Source organism: Panthera pardus, unplaced genomic scaffold, assembly GCF_024362965.1.
Source record: "Panthera pardus isolate Hobbes unplaced genomic scaffold, ASM2436296v1 HiC_scaffold_25, whole genome shotgun sequence".
Classification (NCBI taxonomy): domain Eukaryota; kingdom Metazoa; phylum Chordata; class Mammalia; order Carnivora; family Felidae; genus Panthera; species Panthera pardus.
The window spans coordinates 55,128,720-55,141,652 of NW_026526821.1; the positions used below are offsets into that span (position 1 = coordinate 55,128,720).

The 12,933-nt window shown below is 39.4% G+C and overlaps 1 long non-coding RNA gene across 7 annotated transcripts in view; it reads left to right on the forward strand.

Annotated features, from left to right (window-relative positions):
* Nucleotides 1-12,933, forward strand: part of LOC109254548 (uncharacterized) — a 106,825-nt gene that overhangs the window by 19,403 nt on the left and 74,489 nt on the right. The window lies entirely within an intron of this gene.

A 12,933-nucleotide genomic window follows, 5' to 3' on the forward strand; every position in this document is an offset into this window, starting at 1 on the left:
GAGGCTCTACTGCTGAGCACAGATGCCAGCCTGATGATACATTCCAAAAGGTTCGGCTTGATATTTCAACCCCAGAGGTCAGAGAGAATGCGTGGAGTGGGCCGGTGAAGAGTAGCAAATGTGGCTGGGAATCTGCTGTTGGCGCCCTTGGGAGAAGAGCGCCTCAGCAGGCCCTCTACATTTTCACATAGTTGACTCAGTGGACCTCCAACATCTAGAAGGCTTTCTAAAATTTTCGTTTTTCTGGTGTTTGACAGACCAAACCTCCAAAGCGGATCTGATCTGTTACGCAGAATTTCTTAATTTGAGAGGTATTGACTGGACAGATTCTCCCACATTATTATTATTATTGCTACTTTTTTTTGAGCCCATAAGATCAATCATGTCAGCGTGGCAGCTGGGTGTAGGGGCTAACTCCACGCAAGCTACAAACCAGATTCCAACCTCAGGCAAGCGCTTGCTCCCACCTTTCCTTCTCTCTCTCCCCAGATAGTTTTCTCTGTCGTAGATCTGTTAAAACTCTTCCACTAGAGTAAGAAGTGGTAACTTTTTCTGAGTTCAAAGCCCCACGGAGACTATTTTTCCGGGAGGATGGCTTTGAAGGGGTCCAGTAGAGCCGAGATGGAGGCTGTCGTGAAGTTCATAGGAAGTCTGACTTGGCTCATATACGATACGTGATGATGTATCCTGATGACACTAGGAAACCTGAGATTTATTTATTGTTAATTCATATTTCTAATGGGTGACAGAACTTTTCACGACCAACTGGAATGACAAAAAAGGGCACAATTAAGGATTGAAATATCACAGACCAAATTTTGATGGGGAAGGAAATGAAAATATGCTTTTTTCCCAAAAGACCATAACTCTAATGCCCCGAAACTTGTCAAAACCAGAAATACATCCTGCACTGAATGTTTCCTTAAGCAGTTAAGTCATTGATCTACCTCTTACGGTTATTTATTTACCTTTGTGGAAAGGTGCGTTGATTCCATCTGAGTACGAGGCCACCCCAGGAGGTGGGAAGGAGGTCAGAGTAAATTTGGCTAATGATGTGGCATTTTCATCTTTGGAATGAAGGGAAATAAAAGACCGATGCTTACTATCGATGCCATTTTGTCTCTACTGGAAGAGATCTGAATGACCGAAGCTGTCCTGTGAGAACTCTGTGTTCTGTCCGCTCTGCTTTTCCCGAGTCCTCCCCTGCCCCACCCACCCCTGGCCCCGTGCAGCAATTCTGCGCTTTGACCCTTGAGCTTTCTACCTAGGAATGTTCTCCCGGGAACCTCTTTGAGCATATTGGTAAAGCTACCACAATAAGATTGAATGACATGCCATTGGTAACATTAGCTGTTTTAGGTTTAACTGTAGCCCATTCAGTCAACAATGTATGTGTTTATTCCCCTGCATATACACGGGGTAAATGGTATTTTACTTCAGTATCGTAAGGACCTTGGAAGATGAAATAAAGTGTGTCAGAAGTACCTAAGGAAAAAAGATGCCTTACAGGTCGAAAGTACTGTTACCTTCACCGTGATTCAGTGTTGCTGTGCAGCGGGAGGTCATAAGACATCCCATGAAATGGAAAGTGACAGAGAAACAAACAAAAAAAGAGAACTCTGGCACTCTTTTGCCACGGACTCTTTCAAGTCCCTTCCCTGAGGTCCCAGTATTCCTGCTGTAATTAACATACATTATTTTGATTTGGAAACACGATTGGTTTATCATGATAATTTTTTTTTCAGTTGGATAGCATTTTCAGGGGGATGGAATTTCATCTTGGAGAGCTTATGGTTTGCAGAGGTGAGAATTGAAATCCTTCAACTCAGATTTCTTAGACTGGTGTCTACCTAGAGAATATTTTCTTATGTCTTTTGAATTTTTATATTCATGTAATTATTTATTTATGTGAATCACAGGACAGTGTTTTTCTTCTCCCCTTCTCCTTGGTTTTATTAAGAAATAATTGACATGCATCCTTCTCTAAGTTTAAGGCGTATAGCATGATGGTTTGATTTACGTATATTGTAAAATGATTACCACATAGGTTCAGCTAACATCCGTCTTATCATATAGATACAGTAAAAAGAAAAGAAAGAAGAGAGAAAAGGAAAAAAAAATATGTTCTTTCCTCCGTGCAATGAGAACTCTTAGGATCTACTCCCTTAACAACCTTTTTTTTTTTTTAAAGTTTATTTATTTTTGAGAGAGAGCACGAGAGTGTGAGCAGGGGAGAGGCAGAGAGAGTGAGAGAGAGATTGTAAAGTAGGCTCTGCACTGTCAGCGGAGAGCCCGATGAGGGGGTTCAGTCTCATGAACTCTGAGATCATGACCTGAACTGATACCGAGTGGAATGCTTAATCGACTGAGCCACCCAGGCACCCCAACAACTTTCTTATACATCATATAGTTATCATGTTGTGCATTGGACCCCCGGTGAAAGTTGGTGCCCTTTAACCATCTTCCTGCAATTCTCCCTTCCCCTGGTCCCCACCTCCAGTAACCACAAGTCCGATCTCTTTTTCTATGAGGGCATTTTTTCTTTTCCTTTTAGATTTCACACTTAATTGAGATCTTAGAGTATTTGTCTTTCTCTGACCTACTTCACTTAGCATAATGTCCCCAGGGTCCATCCTTGTTGTCACAAGTGGTAGGATTTCCTCGATTTTGATGGCTGAATAATATTCCATTGCTATATATATCCCAGGACTTCTTTATCCATTCATCCCTCAATGGACCTAGGTTGTGTCCGTGTCTTGACTATTGTAAATAATGCTGCTATGAACATGGGGGTGCAGGTATCTTTTAGAGTTAGTGTTTTTGTTTACTTTGGATATATTCTCGGAAGTGAAATTGCTGGATCATACGGTAGTTCTGTTTTTAACTTTTGGAGGAGGCTCCATACTGTCTTCCGTCGTGGCTGCACCAATTTATAATCACACCAGCAGTGCACAGGGGTTTCCTTTTTTCCACATCAATGCTAGCATTTGTCATCTTGTGTCTTTTAGGTGATGGCCATTCTGTGAGTATGAGGTGATATCTCATTGTGGTTTTAATTTGCACTTCTGTCATGACTAGTGATATCGAACATTTTTAATGTACTTGTTGGGCTTTTATATATCTTGTTGGGAGAAGATCTGAAAATAGTCCTTTGCCCGTTTTAATAATTGGTTTTGTTTTTGTTTTTCTTTTTTTTGCTATTGAGTTGTATGAGTTCTTTACATATTGTGGATATTAACCTTTTATCAGATATATGGTTTATCAATATTTTTTCCCATTCCATAATTTGTCTTTTTGCTTTGTTATAGTTTCTTTTGCTGTGCAGATGCTTTTTAGTTGGATGTAGTCCCACTTGTTTATTTTTGCTTTTTTGCTTGTGCTTTTGGTGTTTTATCCCCTAAGTCATTACCAAGACCCACGTCAAGGAGCTTTATTCCTATGTTTTCTCTTAGGAATTTCAGGACTTAAATTTATGTTTTTAACCCATTTTGAGTAAATTTTTGTGGGTGGTGTAAAATATGGGTCCAGTTTCATTACATGTGAATATTCACTTCTCTGGCCCCATTTATTGAAGAGACTGTCTTTTTTTTGTTCCCATTGAGCATTCTTGGCTTGCTTGTCAAATTTTAGTTGACTGTATATGCTTGGGTTTATTTCTGGGCTCTCGATTCTGTTCTTTTGGTCTATTTGGTTTTATGCCAGGATCATACTGTTTTGATGACTATAGCTCTATAGTATAGCTTGAAATTAGGAAGTGTTATACCTCCTGCTTTGTTTTTCTTTCTCAGAATTTTATTTGCTATCTGGGATCATTCATGGTTCCATATAGATTTTAGGAGTATTTTTTCTACTTCTGTAAAAAATGCCATTAGTGTCTTGATAGAGATTGCATTGAATTCATAGATGGCTTTTGATATTAGTGACATTTTAACAATATTAATTCTTCCAATCCATGAATATAAGATATGCTTTTTATTTGGGGCGCCTGAGTGGCTCAGTTGGTTAAGCATCCGACTTTGGCTCAGGTCATGATCTCACAGCTCGGGAGTTCGAGCCCTGTGTCGGGCTTTGTGCTGACAGCTCAGAGCCTGAAGCCTGCTTCGGATTCTGTGTCTCCCTCTCTCTTCCCCTCCACTGCTTGCACTCTGTCTCTTCGCATTGTCTCAAAAATAAATAAACATTAAAAAAATTTAAAAAAGAGATACGCTTTTTATTTATTTGTGTCTTTGATTTCTTTCCTCAATGTCTTTAGAGTTTTCAGAGTAGAAATATTTCACCTTGTCAGTTAAATTTACTCTGAAGTATTTTGTTGTTTTCAATGTTAACGTAAACGGGATTGGTTTCTTTATTTCTCTTTCAGAAAATTCATTGCTAGTGTATAGAAACACTACAGATTTTTGTATGTTAATTTTATATCCTGCAACTTTACTGAATTCATTGATTCAACCTAACAGTTTTTTCCCTGACTCTAGGATTTTCTCTCTATAAAATTATGTCATCTGTAAATACAGGCAAGTTTACTTCTTCCTTTCCAATTACGATATACCTTTTATTTCTTTTTCTTGCATAAGTGCTCTAGGCACTTGAATAGGAGTGGAGGGAATGGGCATTCTTGTGTTGTTTCTCATCTTAGAGGAACAGCTTTCAATGTTTCACCATTGAGTATGATATTAGCTGTGGGCTTGCCATATATGGCCTTTGGTACTTGAGAGATATTTCTTTCATACTGAATTTGTTAAGAGGTTTTTTTTTTTTTTTTATCATGAATGGATGTTGAATTTCGTCAACTGTTTTTTTTTGCACCTATTCAGATGATGATATGATTCTTTTCTTTCATTTTATTAATGTGATGGGTTGCATTAATTGATTTGTGGATGTTGAGTTATCCTTGCACCCAAGGGATAAATTCTACTTGATTATAGTGAATGTGCTGGTGAATTTTGTTTCCTAGTATTTTACTGAGAATTTTGCATTTATATGCATCAGGAATATCGACCACTAATTTTCTTTCGTAGTAGTGTCCTTTTCTGGTTTTGGAATTAGGATCATACTGGCCTATAAAATGACTTTGGGAGTGTTCCTTCCTTTTTGATTTTTTGGGAAAAGACTGAGAAATATTGGTGTTAATTCTTCTTTAAATGTTTGGTAAAATTCACCAGTGAAGCCCCGACCTGGTCCTGGTTCTGGGATATTTTTGATTACTGATTCAATCTCATTACTAGTAATGGGTCTATTCAGATTTCCTATTTCTTTTGATTCAATCTTGGTAAGTTATGTGTTTCTAAGACCTTTTCCATTTCTTCTATGTTGTCAAGTTTGTTGGCATATAATTGTTCATAGCAGCCTTTTATGATCCTTTGAATTTCTGTGGTATCAATTGTGTTGTCTCCTTTTTCATTTATGATTTTGTTGATTTGGGTCTTTTCTCTCTCGTTCTTTTTTTGGTTAATTTAGCTAAGGACTTGCCAATTTTGCTTATCTTTTCAAAGAACAAAGTCTTAGTTTGGTTAATCTTTTCTATTATTTTCCCATTCTCTATGTTATTTATTTCTGCTATAATCTTTATTATTTCCTGTCTTCTGCTAACTTTGGTTTCAGTTTGTTTTTCTTTTTCTAGTTCCTTAAGGCATAGAGTTAGGTTACGTATTTGGGGTTTTTCTTGTTTCTCACTGTAGGCGTTTATTGCTATGAATTTCCCTCTTAGAATTGCTTTTGCTGCATCCCTGTTCTGATATGTTGTGATTCCATTTTCATTTGCCTCAAGCAGCTTTTTTATTTCCCCTTTAATTCTTTTTTTGATCCATTGGCCTATCAAGGGGTGTTGTTTAATGTCCATCAGTTCATGTATTTTCTAGTTCACCTCTTGTTCTTGGTTTCTAGTTTCATGCCATTGTGGTCAGAGGAGATACTTTGTATGATTTCAGTCTTTACACATTTACTAAGACTTGTTTTGTGGCCTAACACATGGTCTATTCTAGAAAATATTTCACGTGAGGTTGAGAAAAAATGGGTATTGTGCTGTTGTTGTTGGATAGAATATTCTGTACATGTTTATTAGGTCCATCTGGTCTATAGCATTGTTCAAATCCTCTGTTTCCTTATTGATTCTCTGTCTAGATGTTCTATCTATTGTTGAGAATGGGGTATGAAAGTCCCCAGCTATTATTGTATTACTGTTTATCTTTACCTTTATTTCTGTTCGTTTTTGCTCCCATGTTGGGTGCATAAAATCTACATGTTTTTTCATATTGTATAGCAATAACGGATTATTGTAGTTATGGTAACTTTTACTACATTTTTTTTTTAACTTTTAAACTGCAGTTGGAAGTGAATGTGTAAGTGAATAATGACCATTATTACCATATTGCAGAATCTATGACTATATATATATATATATATATCCCATTACCATGATATTTACAATACCATTTTATGATTTTATGTTGTTAATTAGTGTTCTTTTACTTCCACCCAAAGAACTTCCTTTAGTATTTATTTTAAGGGAGGTTTGGCGGTGATGAATCCCTTCAGCTTTTGTTTGTTTGGAAAAGGCTTTTTCTCTCTTTTGCTTTGACGGCTTTGCCTGGCATAGAATTCTTGGTTGACAATTACTTTATTTCAGTATGTTGGATATGTCATCCCATTCTGTCCTGGTCCAAAAAATTTCTGGTGAGAAACTACTGGGGGTTTCCTTGTATGTAACCTCTCTCTCTCTCTTCTTTATTGTTCCTAAAATTCATTGTTCATCTTTGATTTTGACAATTTACTTATAATGTGTCTTGGTGTAATCCTATTTAGGTTCAACCTACTTGGGATTCTTTGGGCCTCATGGATCTGGATGTCCATTTCTTTGCCCAGGTTTAGGAAGTTTTTAACCATTATTGGCTAAATTATTCATTCTTTCCCTTTCTCTTTCACTAATCCTTCTGGAATTCCCATAATGGGACTATTGTTTGTTTGTTTGTTTTTTTCATTATGTTCCATAGTTCATGTAGGCTTTCTTCATTCTTTTTTTATTCTTTTATCTTTTTTCTCTCTCATGGATGCTACCCAATGTTCTATCCTCCAGGTCACTGATTCTTTCTTCTGCAAAGTCAGATCTACTTTTGAAACTCTCTATTAAATTCTTTAGTTCAGTTATTATTTCTTTCAACTCTAGGATTTCTTTCTCTCTCTCACTCCCTTTTGATAGCTGCCTTTTCCTTAGGAACTACTTATTTTGTTCATGCTTTGTGTTCCTAACTTAGTTTAACTATGTCTGTGGTTTATTGTGGTCCACTAAACTTCTTTAAGAGGATTATTCTGAATTCTTTGTCTGGTGGTTCGTAGATCTCCATTTCTTTAGGGTCCGTTATTGGAACTTTATTAGTTTTCTTTGGTGGGATTATTTATGTGATTCCTCATAGTCCTTGATTCCTTATGTTGGTATTTTCACATTTGAGTAATTGTGCTCTTCTTTCGGAGTTTACAGGTTTTGGCACAGATGGTTCTTCACCAATCAGCTCAGGTTGACTTTTTGGGTGTGTGTGCTTGTAATGTCCTTGGGAAGGTGGGGCATGCTAATTATGGTCTGTTTTTGGATGAGGCAACTGTTGAGGCTGATTCATAGCCCTGCACTGGCAGGGAAGCAGGACCAGACCCAGAGCCTGTCTAATTCATTGATTGGGCATCCAAAGCAGGTTAGAGTGTTCTCTGGATTCCCTGGGAAGAGGAGGCCACCAGTTTTGCTCTGCTGAGAGGGGAGGCCAAGACTGTGCTTTCTGTTCAAGTGATACTTTTGGTAGGGGTGTTGCACGGGCTCTGAGGCTTCCGGTTGGTTCTGGTTAGGCTCCTTGGTTGGAGGCTGTATTCAGTGATGAGTGGGGCCACAAATTGGATTCTCTTCCCCGGGGCAGCAGGAGCAGCACCCTAACGCCTTTAAAGCTCATTATTGTTTCAACTCAAGCCAGTCTGCACCCCAAGTTTCCTGACCGAACAGGGTCACTGCAAACAGTTGGCTTTGCCAGGGCCATTTTGCTAAGTAAATATGAAATAGGCATCTGAGTGAAAAAAAAAAAAAAAAAAAAAAAGCAGCACACTGATAGATGTCCTGTTCTCCCCAGTGAAAGCACTGAAACCAGAAATCTAAATGATTCTTTCATAGACGTTATGTAGAAAATATGACCATGACATTGCAGAAATGACCCAGGACAGTTTTGTAAACTATATTTTTATGCTCTAGGCTGGAAAGCATTATCATTTTAAGTATAGAAGCGTTTTCTTTTTTACTATTTGTTTTAAGAATACTATACAGTGTCTTAACTTTCCCCTCACTCTTATATTATCAACCAGGAAGATTTTTCTGATGGAAAAGATTGCTAAAAGAGATCAGGAAATGTGCTTTTTCGAGGTATAATTCTCCATAAGAAAAGGCATAGACTACTAAATTATCCAAATAAAGTAGCATGGGCTATTAAATTATCCCTTCAATGTTAGGAATTTATGAGTGAACATTCACTATGCAATACTGAATGTTCATATTGTAGATCCAGAATTGTTTAAAAAGCCATTTTGCAAATAATCTGCTGTGAGGAAGCAGTGTAAATTCATTAAAATTGAGGAAAGCACATCATGTGTCTATATCCTTAAATGGCTGGCCTGTTTGGACTGAAATGAGTGATAATTTCGCTATAAATTCCAGTTAAGTTGGTGAACCAGTTAACTCAGTAAACAAATTAAGTGGGCTAAATTAAAAAAAAATAGATTGGATGATTAAAATAGATAGATCAAAATTAGAGAATACCATAAAGGAATATTCTCATTTCCTCCAAAATGAGAAATTTCTTGTGCTACCACTCCCAAAGAAATGAAGCAAGAGATTATGTATTTTTAAATTATTTGAGATGAATGTGTAACTTTTTGGGTATGTAAAGTAGGAAAATAAGTGGAGAAAAGTACTTGAATAAAAGTCTGGAGGTTTACAACAACAACAAAATATATTTTTTAATGTTTATTTTTGAAGGAGAGAGACAGAGCGTGAGCTGGAGAAGGGGCAGAGAGAGAGGGAGACACAGAATCTGAAGCAGGCTCCAGGCTCTGAGCTGTCAGCCCAGAGCCCGACGTGGGGCTTGAACTCACGAGCTATGAGATCATGACTGGAGCTGAAGTTGGACGTCCAGCCGACTGAGCCACCCAGGCACCACCCCTTCATATATTTTTTTTACTTAAGATGCTTTTGTTTATTTTTTAAAAATCTGCCTATGTTTTGAGTATTACGAGATTTTCCTTTCTCTTATTTTTGTTATGCCTTCTCAAATAGCTAATGGATTTATCAGCATTCTTTTTGTTTTTAATGTTTTTTAAAGTTTATTTATTTTGAGAAAGAGAGAGAGAGAGCACAAGAAGGGGAGGGTCAGAGAGAAGTAGAGACAGAATCCCAAGCAGGCTCTGCACCATCAGTGCAGAGCCCAATGAGGGGCTCGAACCCACGAATTGTGAGATCATGACCTGAGTGGAGATCAAGAGTTGGACACTTGGGGCGCCTGGGTGGCTCAGCTGGTTGAGCGTCTGACTGTGGCTCAGGTCATGATCTCACAGTCTGTGAGTTTCATCCCCTCGACGGGCTCTGTGCTGACAGCTCAGAGCCTGGAGCCTGCTTCTAACTCTGTGTCTCCCTCTCTCTCTGCCCTTCCCCTGCTCACACTCTGTCTGTCTATCTCTCTAAATAAATAAACATTAAAAAAAAAAAAAGAGTTGGACACTTCACCGACTATGCCACCCACTCACCTCAGATTAATCGGCATTCTTAACCTGGATCGGATGATTTGGCCCCTGGTGATTTTTCTAGTGCCTCTGATACCTTTTTCAGCTTGTTTTCTAAGGAGACAGTATGTATTCACTTTTTGTAGAAATAAATTTGGAGCCTTTCAAACTCCTGAGTTTTAGTATTTTTCGTTTTGTTTCTTGGATTTTCTTCTCTTTTGCCTCCCCCGCCCCTCTTAAAAGTTTAAAATTAGTCTCCCAGGGGCACCTGGGTGGCTCAGTTCGTTGTGTCCGGGTTCCGTTCAGGTCATGATTTCGCGGGTTTGTGAGTTCAAGCCCCGCATCGGGCTCTGCACTGACGTCTCGGAGCCTGGAGCCTGCTTTGGGTTCTGTGTGTCTCCCTCGCTCTCTGACCCTCCCCTGCTTACCCTCTGACTCTCTCTCAAAAATAAATAAACATTAAAAAAATAAAAAAAAATAAAATTAGTCTCCCATTCTCACATTTGTTTTTGTTTTTGTTTTGCTTCCCGCTGTGGGTCACTTCTCTCCCAGTGATATTGCTGGGATTTCTTCTCTGTCCCACCATCGAGTTTCAATTTTCTTTATGCATCTATTGACAATTCTTTAGCTATAGTATCCTTATCTTTCCCTTTTTTGTTTTCTTTCATAGAGATAGCCATGCTGTCTCCTTTCTATGGGGATTTGCCAAGCTAGTGGAAATTTCAAACCAATATATGTTGATGGACAACTAATTTTTCATGCAATTCTCATTGAATTTCTAATCGACCTTCCTCCCTAATTTCCTTTTTTAAATGTTTATTTATTTATGTTTGGGAGACAGAGACAGAGAGAGAGAGAGAGAGAGAGAGAGAGAGGAGAGGGCATGCACAAGCTGGGGAAGGTGGAGGGGCAGAGAGAGAGGGAGACAGGGAGAGAATCCCAAGCAGGCTCAGTGCCCTGCACAGAGCCCCATATGAGGCTCAAACTCACGAACCGTGAGATCAGGACCTGAGTGGAAACCAAGAGTCAGATGCTTAACTGACTGAGCCACTTAGGTGCCCCTCTAATTTCTTGTCCACAGTCGCTCAGCCTTGCCCTCTGTCTTCGTAATGGGCGCAAACCCTGTCTTTTTTACTTGCATGTTTGGACCCTCCTATGTCTGGCCGGCTTTGGTTGCATCTAAGAAACTTTAGGCTGAGAATTCTGCCTAGCCAACTTAACATGGGTATTTTATTTTATTTTATTTTTTAGATCACTCTTTTGTTTTAAGTTTTTGTTTTAATTCCAGTTAATATAGAATGTTATATTAGTTTCAGGTGTACAATAAGCAGGCATTTTATGCATTCTTCTCATCAGCTATCCAGGTGGCACTTCCACACCCATCCTTTCGGGAAGAGACTTGTCTGGAAGGAAAAAGACCCCTTAGATGGGAGGCCGCACCGTGTGCATGTTGAGTCAACCGACAGACAGACAGGGTTCTGACAGGGGCTCTCCGCTTACACTGTGTGTGTTCCCCTGCGTCAGCCGCTGAGTTCTGTGCACCCTTCTGCATTCTTGGAGACAATAACACCCAATTCGCAGGGTTTCAGTGTGCATTTTGTACTTGGAGCGTTTCCAGCAGGTTTTAATTCCCTCTGTACTTACCTGTGGTCGAGACGTCAGAAAACTTACAACCGTTAGACACAGCAGACACGGTGGACGTGACAGAAGCTGGGGGTGGTAGAAATAATGCCATCGCCATGGCACTTTGAACATTTCAGAGCAGTCGTGTTGTCCATTTCACTTAATCTTTACAATGACCCTGAGGTCCGGTGATGACCCCTGGCCCCTCAGCAGGGAACTGGAGCGTCTCTTTAGGGCACTGCCGCCGTGTGATTAATTTGGGAGGGAAGAAATGCCCCCGAAAAAGCCACGTGGATATCAGGAAGGTAATGGCCAGTAAGAGATCATCCTGGGGGTGGAAAATTGGAGCCATTCAGCCTTGTAGAAAAGAGGAGTTTTATGTTTCATTCCCAAGTTCAGAGAAAAGAAAACCTTTCCTTTTCTTTTCCTCTTTGTTGTTGCTGGCAAGACTCTGTAAGACTGCAACTCACATATAAGACACGCTGGGCCAACTTTTCAAAGAGCCTCTATACTTTGCATGTGTGAGATTTTTCATGCATAGCTACAGCTCTGGGTGGTGGTAGAACTTGTGGGGTGGAGGGGAGGGTGGGCACAGATGGGTTTTTCACATTTGCCACCTCACTTTGAATGTGTAAATGTACTAATTTTGTGAGATTTGGTTTTCTTAAAAGTAAGCGCTCTTGAAGCAGGCTTCTATCTGGAGCAGTGTAGTCTTTAAATGAACAGTTCCGAAAATGATCAGGAATCCGCGCCTGTCTGCCCGGACAGCGGTAAGAAGGTGGTGCATTGTTTGAAACAGAACTCAATCGGTCGGATGAGAGCTCCAAATTATGTTGCAATTTGTGTGGACTAGACTGGTGACTTTCGGTTGCTTACAGGGCATGTCATGCCTTTTTTCCTAGCACTTTCTGTCTCAATTGGATCTTCACTAGGGAACGATTGAATGTCTCCGAGTTAGTGATTCAATAACAGAAAACCTGGAGAGTTTGGTGGATGCTCAGAAAAACCTACATTCCTTCTTTCTGATGTGACCACCAGTAACTTTAAACTCTCCAGGTTTGGCTATTTGCCATCGATGTTGGTTAGGATAACGAAGGTTACCTGATAGTAGAAAATACCCATCAAAACCTCAGTGGCTTAAAACTACGAGAGTGTATTTCTTCTTTCTTTTTTTTTCTTTTTTAAGTTTTTTTTTTTAAAGTTTATTTATTTATTTTGTGGGAGGGTGAGCATGAGCAGTGTAGGGGTGTAGACAGAGAGGGAGAGACAGAATCCCAAGTGGGCTCCATGTGCTGTCAGTGTGGAGCCTGATGAGGGGCTCAATCTCATGAACTGCAGTTCAGTTCTCATGAACTCACAGTTTCAGGTGTACAATGTAGTGATCCGACACTTCTATACATTACTTGGTGCTCATCGCATGTACTCTTTTTAAAAAATTTATTTATATACTTTTTTAATTGAGAGAGAGAGAGAATATCTTAAGCAGGCTCCACACTCAATGTGGAGCCCAAGGCGGGGCTTGATCCCATGGCTCTGGGATCATGACCTGAGCTGAGGTCAAGAGTCAGA